The sequence below is a fragment of the Balaenoptera musculus genome, chromosome 16 (assembly GCF_009873245.2).
Source record: "Balaenoptera musculus isolate JJ_BM4_2016_0621 chromosome 16, mBalMus1.pri.v3, whole genome shotgun sequence".
Taxonomy (NCBI): Eukaryota; Metazoa; Chordata; class Mammalia; order Artiodactyla; family Balaenopteridae; genus Balaenoptera; species Balaenoptera musculus.
The window spans coordinates 20,870,084-20,891,165 of NC_045800.1; the positions used below are offsets into that span (position 1 = coordinate 20,870,084).

The 21,082-nt window shown below is 36.7% G+C and overlaps 1 long non-coding RNA gene across 1 annotated transcript in view; it reads left to right on the top strand.

The window, feature by feature from the left end:
• Positions 1-537: 537 nt before the first annotated feature.
• The window catches only part of LOC118882714, a 129,160-nt gene continuing 108,615 nt past the window's right edge, over positions 538-21,082 (top strand). Inside the window, exon 1 of the long non-coding RNA XR_005016835.1 lies at positions 538-634. This is a non-coding gene — a long non-coding RNA (uncharacterized LOC118882714). The remainder of the gene's footprint in view (positions 635-21,082) is intronic.

Below are 21,082 nucleotides of genomic sequence, written 5' to 3' on the forward strand. Positions count from 1 at the left end.
ATGTATAATATCCTTAAGTTTAATGTATGTTAGAGACTTTATCTTAACTAATCCTCCCACACGAACTCTATGTGGTTTGTATTATTATCCTAATTTTGCATGTGGTCAGAGTACATTATAGATACAAAATGTACACAGTCCTTAAGTTTCCCATGTGTGTATATATATATATGTGTATGTATGTATATATATATATATATACATACACATATATATATACATGTTTCACTCTCCAAGCAGGGAACATAGAAGCAAGTGTTAGAAAGAGAGAGATTCCTAATGATTTTGTTGAACTTCTTGATCCAGCCTTATCTGAAGGCATTTTACCAGTTGATTTGTTTGCTTGTGTTTGCTTAGGGGCCTCAGGACTCAGTTTAACTTAGATTTTTGTCATCAAAATCAAGACAATCCTGATTTTAGTGTGGAAAAATGGAAGGGACAAAGTTAGACTGAGGTATAGTTCAGGAACCCTCCAGCAGAGGGGATGGGGAAATTATTCAGGGTGACCTTATTTTTCTCTTCATTTGGTAAGAAGAATCTCTGTACCAAGTCAATCACCAAATCAACGTAACAGAAGTTTTTTTCCTGTCTCATGAAGGGGAACTTGCAAATTTCTAACTAAGCTAAGCACAAGGTAAGGCAGGAGAAGACTGATACTTATTATGAAACATCTAAGACAAGTGCTGTTCTGCTTCGACTGATTTAGAGATATTAAAGTGGGAGAAGCTGGGAGAGATGTGCTTTTCCATACCCAAACATCGTTTATTTTATTTGCACTGGCTGCTTTCCAGAGAGCTGTTGCCTTCCTCCTTTCTCGTGTCTTTTTTTCCCATTTATCAGTTAGTCCATCAATGTCAGTATGTTTTTCTGACTCCCCTTTTTCCTTTCCTCCCCTTTTATATTTCATCTCAAGGAGATAAACCTTCAGAGAGAGAAACTTCTAACCTTGAACTTGCGTAAATGACCCCATGATGGATGACTCTCCCGATTATCTTCTTAAAGGAATAGGATGCAGGTTTTATGTGTTTTCTGAATGCCACATTCTCAATTCCTTATCCCACGCTCAAAGAGAAAGCAGTAGGTTTCCTGCTTAAATAGAGGTAGGCTTTTCTCTTTTCCTATGGTTTCTAATGATCATAACTTTAATAAAGTTCGAGGTGATGGGTAAAAGTGAGATAAATTGAGGTTTATAATGAGAATGATCCTTTATCATTCCCGACAGAGTTCGAACTCTGTGTAGGCATTCATGAAATAAGGGCTTCAGGACTCATAAACACACACATGCACACACACAAACAAGGTTTCTAGTAAGGTAACTTCTTGTAATGGCTAGCCAGGGAATGTGCTCAGCATGACCACACAGGTGTTCTTGTAAGCAGCTGTTTGGAGATCTCCATAGGGATTAGAGGAGGCGATTGAGTGACGGAGAGGAGTAGGAAGGGGGTTTCCTGTTGATGGGCAAATCTGCCCTCACATGTCCTCAAAATTTTAGAGATGTTGGAAGGAGCCACTGCAGACTGGATCTCTAAGAGGAGCTACAGACAGTGGAGTTAGTCAAATCAGTTCCTAGTCTAGAAGGAAATAGAAATGAAGAGATGACTCAAGGTAAGGGGTTTATAGAGGATAAACTGGTGGGCCACTGTCCTTGATAGCTGCTGAGGTTGAGGCAAGAGCAGATGCCTCGGCCATGCACCTGGAACAGATGCCTTGGCCATGCACCTGGAACAAGTTAGATTAAGCAGCTGGGAAAACCTTCCGACAAGTGAATACGAAGGCTTTAGAATGAGTGGCAGAGGGCAGATATTGAAGCTTCATCTCTCAAGATCTGGAAAAGAGAGATTTTCTTTTTCCACCAGGATGAGAAGTTCTGCAACGTCCTCACAAGATTTCTCTTCGCTGCAGACACCAGCATTTGAGGTGAGTGTTTTTGAGAAAGGTACATTTCTCCTCCTGCTTCTGACTCTGCTGCATAGAAGGAGAGAAAGAGAGAGAGGGAGAGGAGAAATAGAAAGAACAAGGATTAATGAACAAGAGAGAGGCCTCATAAGCAGAAATATGTGAGTAGGAGTAAGACTTTGAGCACTGTCTGAAAACCCCAACCTCCCTTGTATTACGAGGGGATAGTGGTAAACATTAGATTCTGATTTACAAGTTCTTATTTGGAAAAAAAAAAAAGAGTTCTGATTTGGGGCTGATATTCTCTATTTCTATCAAGTTCCCTGGTGATGCCAATGCTGCTGGTTTGAGGATTACACTTAGAATCGCAAAGATAAGAGAACAGGTACGTATCCAGGTGAAATACAGCAAACATCAACAAGTATGAAGGAGAAAATGAGAGAAAGCTATGCTACAAAGTGGAAACCTGCAGCCTGAGGTCAGGAATGCAGTGAAGCTGAGAGTCAGTATACCCTACAAATTTGTCTATTCTCCTCCTTAAAGCCAGGGGCGTGGTTGGGAGCTAGCAATTACCTACTAGCGCGTGAGTCGGCTTTGGCAACAGTCGGCAACACCACCTTCTCCTCCCTCTCTCTCCTCATTTCCGGCTTTGTTCAATTCACGTGGGGTGAGGTGGCTGTACCTTGGGGAGTAAATGCTGCCCTGAGTAGAGTCCTAGGAAAGGTATAATCTAGATCTGTTTTCCTCTGCCTTTCAGGATGACAGGATAACACAGACCCTTCCACAGCTCGTTCATACTTTCATTCCACACTTGAAAACATTCTGGTTTTAACTTGGAGTCTAACACTCCAAATTGACTTGTTTTCTTAGTTAATTAAAATTAATTTCTTAGTGTATTTTCTTAGTGAAACACATTGAGAGAATATTCCCTTTAACAGTCTCTTCATCTTCAAATAAGGGATCTGATGCTGAGATCATATGAAAATTTCCAGTTACCTCAACAAAAATTCTACACTGATCCATCTTTCTTTCTCCCTGTAATTTCCACATTTAAGCTTAATTGACCTTCCCATAAGTGAAAGCAGAGATGCAGTAATATTTTTCCACACATTAAAAGAAACTGTCAGCTGTCTTTCTTTGTATTCTTCCCTTTGGAAAATAAATGATGTTGTCATGCTTACAGGAGTACCTACATGAATCTGGATATTTTATTATTGGAGTCTCATATCGACAAATTTGCGAAATGTGCTGATTTATGTTCCTGTAAATCACCACACTAGAATAATGAAGAATAAGTGTTCAGCAGAAGGAATGGGCTTAGCAGATGTGAAAAGGGACATTAGTCATTGTCCTTTTCCTGAAACTTGAGCCATCTCGTACAATTTAACTCCCTTCTCAAACTACAGCTTAAAATGATGTTATTAGGCTGTGTTTCCAGGAATGGAATGGCAATTGGGTTATATCTCATGTACTGACTGGAATCGTTTAATAAGTGGCTGTTCAGAGTATGTGTTAAAAAGGATCATGAGACCTTGTATAGACTCAAACTTCTTGGCTTGATTACAGCTGACCATCATGGACACAGGGGAGGAGAGTGACAGAATATAAGCCATACAATTTCCCAAATAGATATTTAAAAATACACCAACGGTTGAAAGCTTATGTCCACACACAAACCTGCACACAAATGTTTATAGCAGCTTTATTTATAATGGCCAAAACTTAGAAGCAACCAAGATGTCCTTTAGTAGGTGAATGGATAAGTAAACTGTGGTACATCCAGACAATGGAATGTTATTCAGCACTAAAAAGAAATGAACTATCAAGCTATGAAAAGACATGGTGGAACTTTAAATGCATATTATTAAATGAAAGAAGCCAATCTGAAAGGCTACATACTGTATGATTACAAGTATATGACATTCTAAAAAGCAAAACCATGGAGGTAGTAAAAAAGATAAGTGGTTACCAAAGGGTGTGTGTGTGGGGAGATGAATAGACAGAGAACAGAAGATTGTTAACGCAGTGAAAATATCCTCTATGATATTATAAGGTGGATATATGTTATTATACATTTGTCCAAACTCATAGAACTTACAACACCAAGAGTGAACACTAAACTATGGATTTGGGTGATTATGGCATGTCAGTGTGGGTTCATCCTTGATAAAAAGAAATGTACCATTCTGGTAAGTTATGTTGATAATGGGGGAGGCTATGAATGTGTGTGGGCTATGGTTACATGGGAAATCTCTGTACCTCCCTCTCCATTTTTTTGTAAACGAAAACTGCCCTAAAAATTAAAGCCTTAAAAACAAAAAAATATAGACCAAGGAACACATAAGATTTTAAAACCTATGATAGAAATCAGACGACATAGAGCCTGGAGACTAGGAGAGCTCTACTGTCACATATTGGCATTAAATCATGAGGAACACGTTTGGGACATACTTTCAAAGACCTCTGCAAATCTTGATCATGGGAATAACGCTCAACATTTACTAATCACTTACTATGTGGTGATTATTATTATTATTATTCTCAATCCTTACCAGAGCCATTGGATAGGTGCTGTACATATCCTGGTTTCTTTATTCTTCACAACAATCCTGCGTGGGAAATGTGATTATTCATAGAAGTCAATCCTTGGAATCATTAGTAAATTATCAGAATGATGAATATTAGATGCATAAACACAAAATTACTATATAGTGCTAAGTACCAGTCATCACTATATTTTGAAGTTTAGCTTTTGGAAAACAGAACAGGAGAAAAAAAAGGGTACAGACTTTTTTCAGGTTGTTTTTCATTACTTATGATTTAGACCTTTAAATAAAATGCAAAAATAGTCATATTGTAGAAAAATCTGTGTGCAGTGGAATGCCCTGTTTATATTTCTTTACATTCAGAAATCATCAAACCCCACTTCACTGCAGATAAATATTTTATGGAACTCATTAGTGTTTCTAATTCATTATGAATCTCATTTCTCTTCTGCCATTATTTATAGTCTATTCTAAGAGCTAAAAATAGTACATGAAAATTAAAATAATAGTAGTGGGGGGGCTTGTTTTGTCAGCCACTTCTCTTCTCCACCAAGGAAATATTATCTGCAGAATTTTGGTCAAGTTGATTTATTTTTATTAAAATTTGCTTTGCAAGACTCCCTTCTTTATTATGGCACTCATGGTAAAATTATATGTCCACTTTCAACCCATTCCTTGAAAACTAATACACAAACGGTCAATAGTTCACATAAGTAGGCTCAGGTCATGTAAACAAATCTTCAAGTTCAGACATTATTATAACCAGAATATCTTGGAAATAAAGCCAAAATATGAGTAACAGCCTGCTGCTTCTGCACATCTTCACATAAGTCCTGTTTGGAAAGGCAAGAACATTGCTTTTATCCCCCATGAGTCTGCTCAGCTATAGTTGTACTCTTACTTCATCTAAAAGATAGTGGGGTTTAGGGATGAAGTGTCGGATGGCAGAAAATGGAATCATTTTCAGGTTTTTTTTTTTCTTTTAGAATCAAGAAGGTTTTATATAAAAGAAGTGATGATGAGAGGGATGTCTAGATACACAGATGTAAAGCATCTAAAACCTTTAGCTGTAAATGTAACTGCAAAAATACTAGAATATAAAGGTATAATGGACCATGATAGAATTGGAAGGAACAAGAACTTCAGACTCAGAAAGAGCTACTCAAATCCTGTATCCACTTCTTCTTAGCTGTTTGAGATTAAGCATGTTGATGAATATTGCTGAAACTGTTTTCTCATCTTTGAAATGGAGAACTAGGAAAATGCCCAAAGCTGGTCTTCTGAGACAAGTTTGGTGCCAAGGTGCAGATGGGGCACCAGGGTTGGATCTCATCCTCTACAGTGTGGGCAAATATTGACCTATTTATGGAATGGCTAACTGTTTCTTCTGGCAGCAAAATGGCATGATGTAGAATCTGGAAAAGAGAAAGGAGGCTTGCATTGAATATTAATATTTGATGTTGAAATCTAACATTATACCTCCATTAATAAACTCTTATGATTAAAAATTTATAAATTGGACTCGATCAACTTTGGATCTTTAATTAGATGTGAGCAGGTATAATTTGTTGTTATATTGTGATACTCTTAAAATTAGCCTCTTTAAAAGACGCTTTTTCTATCTTGAGACTGTGTGAAGTGCTAAAAAGGAAGGTAGACTGCTGCTTTTAGTCTTGAATCTACTACCTTTTAGGTGTGTGATCTAGGACAAGTTCATTAACTTCTCTAAGCCTGTTTCTTCACCTAAAAACAAATATAAGAATTCTAATTATATAATCTGATAGTTTTTTTTTACGACACCATGAGCATTTTATGGAGTGATTTCTCCCTGTCCTGAAACAAACCCTACTCCCAGATCATCCTCTTCCTTTCTTTCATGTCATCGGTCACTTTCTTCCCCATTGTCTCCTTTGCTTTATTAGATTCTACAGTCCTTGATGACAGGGTACGTGTCTTATTCATTGTATTCCTAGCAGTGCTTGTTATATAATAGGTGCTCAAAAATGGCTTTAAGGAGGGAGGGAGAAAGGAAAGTAAGGAGAATATACTTGTTGATTCAATCAACAATCCATACATTCGTTCATCTCAGAAAGTGCTGTGAAAGTGTCAGATATTGTTATAACATTTGGCAAAAATAAACTGAACTTCTGACTTCAACTCTGAAACATTTTGTTTTCATGATTATTGTTATGTTTTCTCTTCCCCTGGGCAAGTAGCCTGAGAGTATTTTGCCTGCCTTTTTGCTTAGAAAATGTGTGAGTATCTAAAGCAGTTGGGTCCACCAAATGGTCGTCTGGATAGGTTGAGGAAAGATAGGACAAAAATAAATAAGTATAGCTGCTTTATAGGTGATGTGGCTCCTTCATAGACCCTCTCTCTGTGCTTCTGGTTTTGGCAGGGATTTGGAGAGCATTCCATCGGTGAGAGAGAAAAATCCAGGTGTGCCTTGAAGAGAACAAGCACCTGAGAGAGAGGACATCTTCTCTCATTGTGCTCCCTCCTATACTTTTCTGTGTAGAGTAGCATTTTGTTTATTTGTTTGTTTGCTTGCTTGCTTATTTGTTTTCTTTAGAATTTGGTCATACCACTACTTAATTTAGATTTTAAAAATCAATTCCCCTGAGCAAAAAGACTAAAGTTTTCCTTAAACCTGACATTTTCATACCCAATTTCTGTAAGCCCACAGTATGACCAGAGTTACTTCCTAAATCTACAGACTCAATGAATCCCTATCCAAATCCCAATGGCATGCTTTTAAAAAATAGGGAAAAATCATAAATTTCATATGGAACCAAACAAGACACCAAATAGCCCCCAAATTTTTGAGAAATAAGAATAAACCTGAAGGCATCACACTTCCTGATTTCAAAATATATTACAAAGCCATAGTAACCAAAACAGTATGGTACGGGAATAGAAACAGAGACACATAGATCATTGGAACAAAACAGAGAGTCAGGAAATAGATACAGATATTTACAGTCAACAGATCTTCAAAAAGGGTGCCAAGAACACACAATGGGGAAAGGATAGTCTCTTTAATAAATGACGTTGGGAAAACTGGATATCCACATGCAGAAGAATGAAACTGTACCCTTTTCTCAAAGCCATATACAAAAATTAACTCAAAAATGAATGAATAAATGTGAAATAATTAAATGTAGGACCCAAAACTGTAAAACTACTAGAAGAAAATACAGGGAAAAAGCTTCTTGACACTGTTCATGGCAATGATTTTTTGGTCATGGCACCAAAGTCACAGGAATTAAAAGCAAAAATAGATAAGTGAGGTTGCATCAAACTAAAAGACTTCTGCACAGCAAAGGAATCAAGCATCAAAATGAAAAGGCAACTTATGGAATGGGAAAAATTGTTTGCAAACCATGTGTCTTATGAGAAGTTCATACGCAAAATACATAGGGAACTCAAATAACTCAACAGCTAAAAAACAAATAGCCCACTTAAAAAATGGGCAAAGGGCCTGAATAGACATTTCTCAAATGAAGGCATACAGATGGTTAACAGGTACATGAAGAGGTGTTCTATATCACTAATCATCAGGGAAATGCTAATCAAAATCATAGGAAGAAATTATCTCATACCTGTTAGAAGTGCTATTATCAAAAAGATAGAAGATTACAATATTGGTGAGGATGTGGTAAACGGGAACTCTTAGGCATTGTTGGTGGGAATGTAAACTGGTACAATCTAGAGGTTACTCAAAAAATTAAAGATAGAAGTACCCTATGATCCAGAAATCCCATTTCTGGGTCTATATCCAAAGGAAATGAAGTCTTGAAAGGATATCTGTTCATCCATGTTCATTGCTGTTTATTCACAATAGCCAAGGTATGAAAACAACCTAAATGTCCATCAGCAGTTAAATGAATAAAGAGAAAGTGATTATATGTTGTATATGTGCATTATTCAGCCTTATGAAAGAAGGAAATCCTGCCATTTGCGGCAACACTGGTGAATCTGGAGGACTCTGTGCTAAGTGAGATAAGCCAGACACAGGAAGGCCAAAACCGTGAGTTCCCACTTTTGTGAGGAATCTAAAATAGTCAAACTCATAAAAGCAGAGACTAGGATGGTAGTCGCCATGGGATACTAGTGGGAAAAGAAGAGATATTGGTCAAAAGGTACAAAGTGTCAGATGAATGAGTTTTGTAGGTCTAATGTATAGCATGATGATAAAAATTAGCAATACTGTATTGTATTCTTGAAATTTGCCAAGAGGATAATTAAATTAAGTCTTCTCACAACACACAGACACACACACACACAGAAATCCCAAAAATAGTAACTATGTAGAGGTGATAGATTAGTTGTTCAGCTTGATTGTGATGATATTTTCACAATATATACATATATCAAAACATCAGGTTGTATACCTTAAACATATACAGTTTTTTATGTGAAAGACATCCCAATAATGTTGTTAAAATGTATTTTAATTTTTCTAAATATGAATAACAAATACAGGTCACACACATTTTATTTTGTTTTGTTTTCCTGAGTGAAAGGTATGTCTCTCAGGGAAGCAAGTTGAATCCCTATGCAACCAGACTCCATCCAGCATATTGGGTCTTCATTGTTGTATAGGCAGTTTGTCACAGAGGACATGAAGTCACTGGGAGATATGGCTCATTTTCCCAGGGCTGATCATTTTGCTCAATGATCAGAGAGAAACATTTCTATACTAAATCAAACATGAATAAATGCAAAATCATTGGCACTTTTAAGATGAATGCACGCTTCAAAGAGATGTCTTATTTGTATTTGGCCAATTCATGTGGCTACCTGAGGTGTCCCAAGAGGACTTTAGTGAGAACCACTGGTGTGGGGAATCCTCAGAGATAGATTTATCTGTGACACTCCGTGCATGGAGAGGTTCTAGTTACAATAGGATGGCTCTTATCCTAAAAGTATCACTCTCCTTATTTATATACAAGTAGGCTATGATCTGAAATTCTAATATGAGAATTTTGTTTCTCTCAAGAATTTGATTAATTCAGACTTGACTATTCACAATTTCAAAAATGCTTTAGTGTTTCCTGCCTCAGTATCTTTGCTTGTTCTGTCCCCATGTGCCAGGAAATCATTTTCTGTCACTTAATTCCTAATGTATGCATACCCAAATCCTTCCCTTTCTTTAAAATCAGTCTCAAATTCTAAGTCCTTCATGCATACACGGACACACACGTCTTTGAAAACTCTATCTTCCTGCCACTTTTAGCCAGAACATATACTCAGTAAGTACCTATCAAGTCTCAATTCTGTCTGGACATTATGCCAGACATAAGGGATATGGCTTTGAAAAAAAGAACCAGCTGAGTTACATCTCCTCTGATCTACCCCACTTTCATCTACAATCGTTCATATTTATTTTATTATTTTAAACTCTTTCTTACAATTACTTCTAAAAACATAATGCAGTGGAAAGAGCATGGATTTTAAAGTTATTTTAAAATCAAAGCTCTACCAGTAACAAATCTGTGACCTTGAAACAACCATTTAACCTCTCTGAATCTCAGCTTTTACATCTTAAAATTTATAGACAATGATATTTGTATCATGATCCATCCATCATGATAGATGTTAAATAAAAAAAGTTGGATTTCATAGCCTAGACTGCTGAATAGTCAATGAACCACAAATACTGTTTTCACCTTACTCCTGCTAGCCTACTTAGCCCTTGAGGGCTGCATCCCCCATAGAATCCAGCAGAATGATAACCAAATATTGGAAACAAAATAAATAATAGAGTATGAATATTGATGGATGTACTCTAGGGAGAAGTGACATAGTCATAGACACTTTCAAGCAAATGGAGAGTTGGAGAGTAAGTAGGGGGATGGGGAGGGAGCATTGCTAAGTGTTTGTGAGATAGAGTTTGAGGGTGACTTATTATGCAGAAACTGAGAGTTCAAACTGGACCTAACTACTATTTATCAAAGACCAGTTCTGTCTACTATATCCTTAAATATGGCTCTGATCTGCCCTTCTCTATTCTTTGGAGGTAAGGAAAATGTTGTATATATTCAGAACCATGACCAGAACCATACTGCTTTTCATAACCCATCATATCAGTATCACTTCTCTCAGGATCCCATCACTATTTTCAGCAGGATCTCACAGGTACAGTGGAGGGAGTTCTATATGACACCATCATGGGACAGTTAATTTTTATCCTCAAATTAGTGACATGTCCCAAATAGTTGGATATTTTTTTCCTGAGGTTCTCTAAACACCCAGCTTCTTCCTTCCCTAGAATTAATTCTTGACCAGGTAATACTGATTATTACAGCTAAATTATCTTTGTGGTCATGGATATTATACTGAATAAAAACTAACTTCAAATCAAGACAATATAAAAGAGAATAGGATAGTAACCTTATAGTACTGAGCAGATAGGGTCATGGGTTGGAACTAAACTAATTGGCTTTTTGAACAGAACCCTCCTCCAGGGGCTCCAGTGACCTTTCATTTTAATGAATATTTGCCAAAATTAGAGACCTCTCTAAGCTACAGTCACCCAGGTATAGTGCAGAATTGTTAAAGGTCCAAACTAGAAACATTTCAATGAGTCTAACAGAGAATGGAGTATTAAGAAGATACACTGTTTTTAGAGTCTATTAGCATTATTTTAACTTCCTTCATCCCCTCAAAGCTCAGGAAAAGTAGCTTTATTTACATCCTATGAATAGTGTAAACTGGAGTTCCTGGTAGTTATAATTTGGTTATTCAATCAGTTTGTGAAGTAGAACTCATGATTTCTGGAGTCCACACCAGAATTTCTACCCTTTAGCCAAGTCATTAATCAATGCTTCTATTGTATTATTTACTTCTATCACTTATAACACTTAAATGCCTATTATTCTTTTTTTCTTCCAATAAATATTTCTGTAATTACCTGTATTGGAGGAGATTAGTTGAGGACATTTGAGGACTCTTCCATTTAGTTGAGTTAAGATATGGACACATAAGAAGATAATTAACATTTCATGTGTCAAATTTGTCTTTAAAAATACCTGCTTTAAAATTATCACCAGTGGTGCTATGAGAAGGCTTCCTGGTAGAAGTAATGATTGAGAGAGTTGACATAAATGATGAGGGCATATAAGGGCACTGTTTACAATAGGCAAGACATGGAAGCAACCTAAATGTCCCTTGACAGAGGAATGGATAAAGAAGATGTGGCAATATATACAATGGAATATTACTTAGCCATTAAAAAGAATGAAATCATGCCATTTGCAGCAACATGGACGGATCTAGAGATTGTCATAGTGAGTGAACAAATAGAGAAAGAGAAATGCTGTATGATATCTCTTATAAGCGGAATCTAAAAAGAAATGATACAAATGAAATTACTTACAAAACAGAAAGAGACTCACTTAGAGAACAAACTTACAGTTACTGGGGGGAGGGGATAGTTAGGGAGTTCGGGTTTGACATGTACACACTGCCATATTTAAAGTAGATAACCAACAAGGACCTACTGCATAGCACAGGGAACTCTGCTCAATATTATGTAACAACCTAAATGGGAAAAGAATTTGAAAGAGAATAGATACATGTATATGTATAACTGAATCAATTTGCTATACACCTGAAGCTATCATAACATTGTTAATCAACTATACTCCAATATAAAATAAAAAGTTAAAAAAAATTGACTAAGAACTTCCAAGCCTGGGAATTAGTATATCCACTAGCAACTAGTCAACTAGCATATGTGCAACACCATTACAGACTGGTGAAAGACTTTGCCTTATCCTTACTTTGCTTTCTCTAAGTAGCTTATGCATGTTGGGCACATAGGAGACACTCAACAAATACTTGTTGACCTGAGGGACAGCATGGCTTAGTGAAAAGATTTAAAATAAAATAGATTTTGGCTTTATCATTGACCATGTGTTGAAGACAAAATTAAGTACACCCCTGGGAGTGATTTTCCTCTTTGATGGGGACCCACTGTCTACCTCATTGGACTTTTCTGAGCAACTCTTCTCACTTTAAAAACCTTCCGGAGCAAATGCATCCACGTGGTTGGCCACTGATCTCATCTTTTTTTTTTTTTTTTTAACATCTTTATTGGAGTATGATTGCTTTACAATGGTGTGTTAGTTTCTGCTCTATAACAAAGTGAATCAGCTATACATATACATATATCCCCATATCTCCTCCCTCTTGCGTCTCCCTTCCACCCTCCCTATGCCACCCCTCTAGGTGGTCACAACGCACCCTGCTGCTCTCATCTATATGCTGAGAACTTCCATACCTGAGTCTCCAACATCTGAGTCTCTGTTTGTTTGCCTGCCATAGCCTTCTTAACATCCACCAGATACCTCAAAATAAAAGTGAATAAAAACAGAGAGGAAAAAAGAAGATATTCTCTCTTCCTGTTCCACTCCTTCTCCATAGCCTCCTATTGCTCTTTTATTCTTCATTGAAGTGAAGAGTAACCTCTCTATCTCAAAACTTCAGTCTCAGAAAAAAGTCTCAGAAATGCTTAACCCTTAAATAGCTGAAGAAAAAAATAAAATAAAATAAAACGCAAATTCACTCCAGCAAACTAAGGATGGTTAAGTCATCATGTTGCCTCTTCCAAGGGTAATTTTGTACACCATAGATATATAAATAACTCTTTTTATTTGTATAGTCTAGTGCATTATATATATATTTCAGAGGAATTATTATTTATATATTTTAATTCTTAGTAAGAGGTTATGGAGGGACAGTGGAGGTAATTTTTAATTAGAGAAGCTGTCTGGATTCAATTATTTTTCACATACCACTTAACCAGTGTCTTTTCTAACAACTTGGGCTAGCCCAGGTACCTCCTACACTCACACTTTGTAGATGTTAGTAAAAATTTTATTTTTAATTTTTTTTTGTTTTTGTTTTGGCCACACCACGAGGGTTGTGGGATCTTAGTTCCCCAATGAAGTATTGAACCCGTGCCCTTGACGGTGAAAGTGCAGAATCCTAACCACTTGACTGCCAGGAAATTCTCCAGTAAAAATTTTAAAATGGATGTATACATGAATGAATAATTGAATGAGTGCCCTATGTACTGTGGATCCACTAAAAGTGGACATACCCACATGCCCAGCTGGAATAGCTGTCCCCTAAACCACAAAACTCCTGAATGCTACCTTGATGCCATAGACTGAGGATATGTAAATTTAGCACTTGACTCAGGAGACTGAAAATAAATTCCCTTTAAACTCTAGACAACCTTATTGATACCTGTTACTTGAGAATCGCAAATCGTTAGCAGGGAACCCTAGCTCTACAGGTTCTTAAAAATCATATAACAAAAATTCTGAAAGTGAGGATGCAGAATTTTGAGAGATAACATAAATTTGAGCTTAATTTTAATAGAACCAAACAACACATGTTAACCTTTCTTCTGTGTTTGGAGACCCTGCATAAATCCTCAGAGCCTGAATTACTAACTTTGTATCCTGACGATGATGACATGAAAGACTTGAGTAATGGACTGAGAACTCTTGGTTGGGTTCTAAATCAAGCTACCCTCCTAATTTCAATAATTAGACCTTGAGACTTTTGCTTATTTTGAGTTGATACTATATATGTTTATATACAGTATACTATATAGTTAAATAAAATGTTATATATATTATGTATATAACATTTTGTGTGTGTATATAACATACATGTATACATAACATATATATGTTATATGTTTAAAAGTATGTTATATATATACATACTTTTAAAATAACAAGTGAAGTGGGAAAAGTGGCAGTGTGGCTCTGGAATTTTTGCTCTAGAAGTTGTCTCAAGAATCACTGAGCTAGAGGTTTCTGAAGAGTTTCTTCTGCTGTTATATCTGGGTGCTAGTGTGTTAGTATGTTTAGTAGCCTGCACCTGAGCTGATTTGGGTTTGTCATGCTTGGCAGCAGATGTAGCAAACCTCAGCTTTACTGAAGAGTGACTGAGACAGCTTAGGCTGATGGATGAGTGGTTGTCAATCTTTAATCATCTCACACGAAAGGGAGGTTCGACTCTACCAAAGCTGACACTTGTTTTAAGGGAAATCGACCCTAATTTAATCTTGTTTTTCACTTTATTAACTATGTGAAGCTCTTGCTGGTGCTAAATTTGGAGCAATAAGTCATGAACATGTGATAATATGAGCCTGTCCTGTACTATGGAAATATCAGAAATTAGAAGAAAATCTTACTCACATTCCTTAAGAAGCTCATTCTAAAGGAGCTGGTTAATCAGGATATAGATGAGAGATTCTCTCCAGCAGAAGGAGGGGGCAGCTGTAGATAACAATGCAAATTTTTTAAAGGATATGGTTATGTGCAGTTAGAGGAAAATCCTTACAAGAAATGAAACCCAATTCTTAGAAGGGTATGAATTGAGGATAAATGTCCATTTGAAGCACACGTTGGAATTGATTCAATACAGAGAACCAAGCATAAAATACAGCCTCCATTATTTACTCCAAATCCTTTGAAATGCTAGAAAGGATATTCAGAAAATCCATAAGTATTCTTGAATATAGAAGGATAACCTTCAATGGATGAGTAGCTGTGAAGAATCCTAAGCGAATGGAAAGCAAAATGGGATAAATTGAAAACGGGAACCTCAGCCCTGGCATGTACATCAGAGGGCCACTGCAGAAGGAGAGGGTGGGGATCTTCTCTAGGAGTCCTCCAAGGCTAGTATTTTACCCATTTTATAGATATGGAAATTGAGGATCAATTTAAGTGTTTGTCCAAGTGAGATAAATTTCAAACCCAGAAGTGTCTCACTCTCAAGCCGCTGAATTAATTGTTCTAGTTGCCTCTCTCTGTCTTAAACTTGATCTAGCATTTCTCATTGATTCTATACAAAAATGCTATGAGTTTTCTGTCATTATACAGATGAGAAAACTGTGTGTGGACTTTGGACTAGTTATTCCAGTGGGACTATGCTTTCTAAGAGTGTTTTTATTTTTATTTTTATTTATTTTTTTAACATCTTTATTGGAGTATAATTGCTTTACAATGCTGTGTTAGTTTCTGCTGTATAGCAAAGTGAATCAGCTATAGATATACATATATCCCAATATCTCCTCCCTCTTGCGTCTCCCTCCCACACTCCTTATCCCACCTGTCTAGGTGGACACAAAGCACCCAGCTAATTCCTACTAGCTATCTATTTTACATTTGGTAGAGTATGTATGTCCATGCCACTCTCTCACTTCGTACCAGCTTACCCTTCCCCTTCCCCTTGTCCTCAAGTCTATTCTCTACATCTGTGTCTTTATTCCTGTCCTGCCCCTAGGTTCTTCAGCCCCTTTTTTTTTTTTTTTTTTAGATTCCATATATATGTGTTAGCATATGGTATTTGTTTTTCTCTTTCTGACTTACTTCAGTATGTATGACAGTCTCTAGGTCCATCCAGCTCACTACAAATAACTCAATTTCATTTCTTTTTATGGCTGAGTAATATATTCCATTGTACATATGTGCCACATCTTCTTTATCCATTCATCTGTCGATGGACACTTAGGTTACTTCCATGTCCTGGCTATCGTAAATAGAGCTGCAATGAACATTGTGGTACATGCCTCTTTTTGAATTATGGTTTTCTCAGGATATATGCCCAGTAGTGGGATTGCTGGGTCATATGGTAGTTCTATTTTTAGTTTTTTGAGGAACCTTCATACTAGTCTCCATAGTGGCTGTATCAATTTACATTCCCACCAACAGTGCAAGAGGGTTCCCTTTTCTCCACACCCTCTCCAGCATTTATTGTTTGTAGATTTTTTGATGATGGCCATTCTGACTGGTGTGAGGTAATACATCATTGCAGTTCTGATTTGCATTTCTCTAATGATTAGTGATGTTGAGCATCCTTTCACGTGTTTGTTAGCAATCTGTATATCTTCTTTGGAGAAATGTCTGTTTAGGGCTTCTGACCATTTTTGGGTTGGGTTGTTTGTTTTTTTGATATTGAGCTGCATGAGCTGCTTGTATATTTTGGAGAGTAATCCTTTGTCAGTTGCTTCATTTGCAAATATCTTCTCCCATTCTGAGGGTTGTCTTTTTGTCTTGTTTAGGGTTTCCTTTGCTGTGCAAAAGCATTTACGTGTCATTAGGTCCCATTTGTTTATTTTTATTTCTATTTCCGTTTCTCTAGGAGGTGGGTCAAAAAGGATCTTGCTGTGATTTATGTCATAGAATGTTCTGCCTGTGTTTTCCTCTAAGAGTTTTAAAGTGTCTGGCGTTACATTTAGGTCTCTAATCCATTTTGAGTTTATTTTTGTGTATCGTGTTAGGGAGTGTTCTAATTTCATTCTTTTACATGTAGCTGTCCAGTTTTCCCAGCACCACTTATTGAAGAGGCTATCTTTTCTCCATTGTATATTCTTGCATCCTTTATCAAAGATAAGGTGACCATATGTGCGTGGGTTTATCTCTGGGCTTTCTATCCTGTTCCATTGATCTATATTTCTGTGTTTTGTGCCAGTACCATACTGTCTTGATTACTGTAGCTTTGTAGTATTGTTTGAAGTCTGGGACCTGATTCTTCCAGCTCCATTTTTCTTTCTCAAGATTGCTTTGGCTATTCAGGGTCTTTTGTGTTTCCATACAAATTATGAAATTTTTTGTTCTACTTCTGCGAAAAAGGCCATTGGTAGTTTGATAGGGATTGCATTGAATCTGTAGATTGCTTTGGGTAGTATAGTCATTTTCACAATGTTGATTCTTCCAATCCAAGAACATGGTATATCTCTCCATTGGTTTGTATCATCTTTAATTTCTTTCATCAGTGTGTTATAGTTTTCTGCATACAGGTCTTTTGTCTCCTTAGGTAGGTTTATTCCTAGGTATTTTATTCTTTTTGTTGCAATGGTAAATGGCAGTGTTTCCTTAATTTCTCGTTCAGATTTTTCATCATTAGTGTATAGGAATGCAAGAGACTTCTGTGCATTAAGTTTGTATTCTTCTACTCTACCAAATTCATTGATTAGCTCCAGTAGTTTTCTGGTAACATCTTTAGGATTCTTTGTGTATAGTATCATGTCATCTGCAAACAGTGACAGTTTTACTTCTTCTTTTCTGATTTGGATTCCTTTTATTTCTTTTTCTTCTCTGATTGCTGTGGCTAAAACTTCCAAAATTCTGTTGAATAATAGTGGTGAGAGTGGGCATCCTTGTCTTGTTCCTGATCTTAGTGGAAATGGTCTCAGTTTTTCACCATTGAGAAGGATGTTGGCTGTGGGTTTGTCATATATGACCTTTATTATGTTGAGGTAATTTCCCTCTATGCCTACTTTCTGGAGGGTTTTTCTCATAAATCGGTGTTGATTTTTGTCAAAAGCTTTTTCTGCATCTTTTGAGATGATCATATAGTTTTTATATTTCAATTTGTTAATATGGTGTATCACATTGATTGATTTGCGTATATTGAAGAATCCTTGCATTCCTGGCATAAACCTGACTTGATCATGGTGTATGATCCTTTTAATGTGCTGTTGGATTCTATTTGCTAGTATTTTGTTGAGGATTTTTGCATCTATATTCATCAGTGATATTGGCCTGTAGTTTTCTTTTTTTGTGACATCTTTGTCTGGTTTTGGTATCAGGGTGATGGTGGCCTTGTAGAATGAGTTTGAGAGCGTTCCTCCCTCTGCTATATTTTGGAAGAGTTTGAGAAGGATAGATGTTAGCTCTTCTCTAAATATTTGGTACAATTCACCTGTAAAGCCATCTGGTCCTGGGCTTTTGTTTGTTGGAAGATTTTTAATCACAGTTGCAATTTCAGTGCTTATGATTGGTCTGTTTATATTTTCTGTTTCTTTCTGGTTCAGTCTTGGAAGGTTGTGCTTTTCTAAGAATTGGTCCATTTCTTCCAAGTTGTCCATTTTATTGGCTTATAGTTGCTTGTAGTAATCTCTCATGATCCTTTGTATTTCTGCAGTGTCAGTTGTTACTTCTTCTTTTTCATGTCTAATTCTATTGATTTGAGTCTTCTCCCTTTTTTTCTTGATGAGTCTGGCTAATGGTTTATCAATTTTGTTTATCTTCTCAAAGAACCAGCTTTTAGTTTTATTGTTGTGTGCTATGATTTCCTTCATTTCTTTTTCATTTATTTCTGACCTGATCTTTATGATTTCTTTCCTTCTGCTAACTTTGGGGTTTTGTTGTTCTTCTTTCTCTAATTGCTTTAAGTGTAAGGTTAGGTTGTTTATTTGAGATGTTTCTTGTTTCTTGAGGTAGGATTGTATTGCTATAAACTTCCCTCTTAGAACTGCTTTTGCTACATCCCATAGGTTTTGCGTTGTTGTGTTTTCATTGTCATTTGTTTCTAGGTATTTTTTGATTTCCTCTTTGATTTCTTCAGTGATCTCTTAGTTATTTAGTAGTGTATTGTTTAGCCTCCATGTATTTGCATTTTTTACACATTTTTCCTGTAATTGATATCTAGTCTCATAGCATTGTTGTTGGAAAAGACACTTGATATGATTTCAATTTTCTTAAATTTACCAACAGTTGATTTGTGACCCAAGATATGATCTTTCCTGAAGAATGTTCCATGTGCACTTGAGAAGAAAGTGTAATCTGCTGTTTTTGGATGGAATGTCCTATAAATATCAATTAAGTGCATCTTGTTTGATGTGTCCTTTAAAGCTTGTGTTTCCTTATTTATTTTCATTTTGCATTATCTGTCTATTGATGTAAGTGTGGTGTTAGAGTCCCCTACTATGAATGTGTTACCATTGATTTCCCATTTTATGTCTGTTAGCATATGCCTTATGTATTGAAGTGCTCATATGTTGGGTGCATAAATATTTACAATTGTTCTATCTTCCTCTTGGATTGATCCCTTGATCATTATGTAGTGTCCTTCTTTGTCTCTTGTAATAGTGTTTGTTTCAAAGTCTCTTTTGTCTGATATGAGAATTCCTACTCCAGTTTTCTTTTGATTTCCATTTGCATGGAATATCTTTTTCTATCCCTTCACTTTCAGTGTGGATGTGTCCCTCGGTATGAAGTGGGTCTCTTGTAGACAGCATATATATGCGTCTTGTTTTTGTATCCATTCAGCCAGTGTATGTGTTTTGGTTGGAGCATTTAATCCATTTACATTTAAGGTAGTTATCAATATGTATGTTCCCATTACCATTTTCTTAATTGTTTTGGGTTTGTTATTGTAAGTCTTTTCCTTCTCTTGTGTTTCCTGCCTAGAGAAGTTCCTTTAGCATTTGTTGTAGAGCTGGTTTGATGGTGCTGAACTCTCTTAGCTTTTGTTTGCCTTTGTCTGTAATGGTTTTAATTTCTCTGTCGAATCTGAATGAGATCCTTGCTGGGTAGAGTAATCTTGGTTGTAGGTTTTTCCCTTTCATCACTTTAAATATGTCCTGCCACTCCCTTCTGGTTTGCAGAGTTTCTGCTGAAAGATCAGCTGTTAACCTTATGGGGATTCTCTTGTATGTTATTTGTTGCTTTTCCCTTGCTGCTTTTAATATTTTTTCTTTTTATTTAATCTTGATAGTTTGATTAATATGTGTCTTGGCGTGTTTCCCCTTGGATTTATCCTGTATGGGACTCTCTGTGCTTCCTGGACTTGATTGACTGCTTCCTTTCCCATATTAGGGACGTTTTCAACTATAATCTCTTCAAATATTTTCTCAGTCCCTTTTTTTTCTCTTCTTCTTCTGTGACCCCTACAATTCAAATGTTGGTGCATTTAATATTGTCCCAGAGGTCTCTGAGATTGTCTTCAATTGTTTTCTTTCTTTTTTCTTTATTTTGCTCTGAGGTAGTTATTTCCACTATTTTATCTTCCAGGTCACTTATCCGTTCTTCTGCCTCAGTTATTCTGCTATTGATTCCTTCTAGAGAATTTTTAATTTCATTTATTTTTTTGTTCATTATTGTTTGTTTTCTCTTTTGTTCTTCTAGGTCCTTGTTAAACATTTCTTGTATTTTCTCCATTCTATTTCCAAGATTTTGGATCATCTTTACTATCATTACTCTGAATTCTTTTTCAGGTAGACTGCCTATTTCCTCTTCATTTGTTTGGTCTGGTGGGTTTTTACCTTGCTCCTTCATCTGCTGTGTATTTCTCTGTCTTCTCATTTTGCTTAATTTACTGCATTTGGGATCTCCTTTTCATAGGCTGCAGGTTCGTAGTTCATGTTGTTTTTGGTGTCTGCCCCCAGTGGGTAAGGTTGGTTCAGTGGGTTGTGTAGGCTTCCTGGTGGAGGGAACTGGTGCCTGTGTTCTGGTGGATGAGTTTAGATCTTGTCTTTCTAGTGGGCAGGATCACGTCTGCTGGTGTGTTTTGGGGTGTATGAACTTTTTATGATTTTAAGCAGCCTCTCTGCTAATGGGTGGTGTTGTGTTCCTGTCTTGCTAGTTGTTTGGCATAGGGTGTCCGTCACTGTAGCTTGCTGGTCGTTGAGTGAAGCTGGGTCTTAGTGTTGAGATGGAGATCTCTGGGAGAGCTTTTGCCATTTGATATTATGTGGGGCTGGGAGGTCTCTGGCTGACAAATATCCTGAACTCGGCTCTCCCACCTCAGAGGCTCAGGCCTGTCACCCGGCCAGAGCACCAAGACCCTGTCTGGAAGTCTGAGGTCTTCTGCCAGTGTTCAGTAGG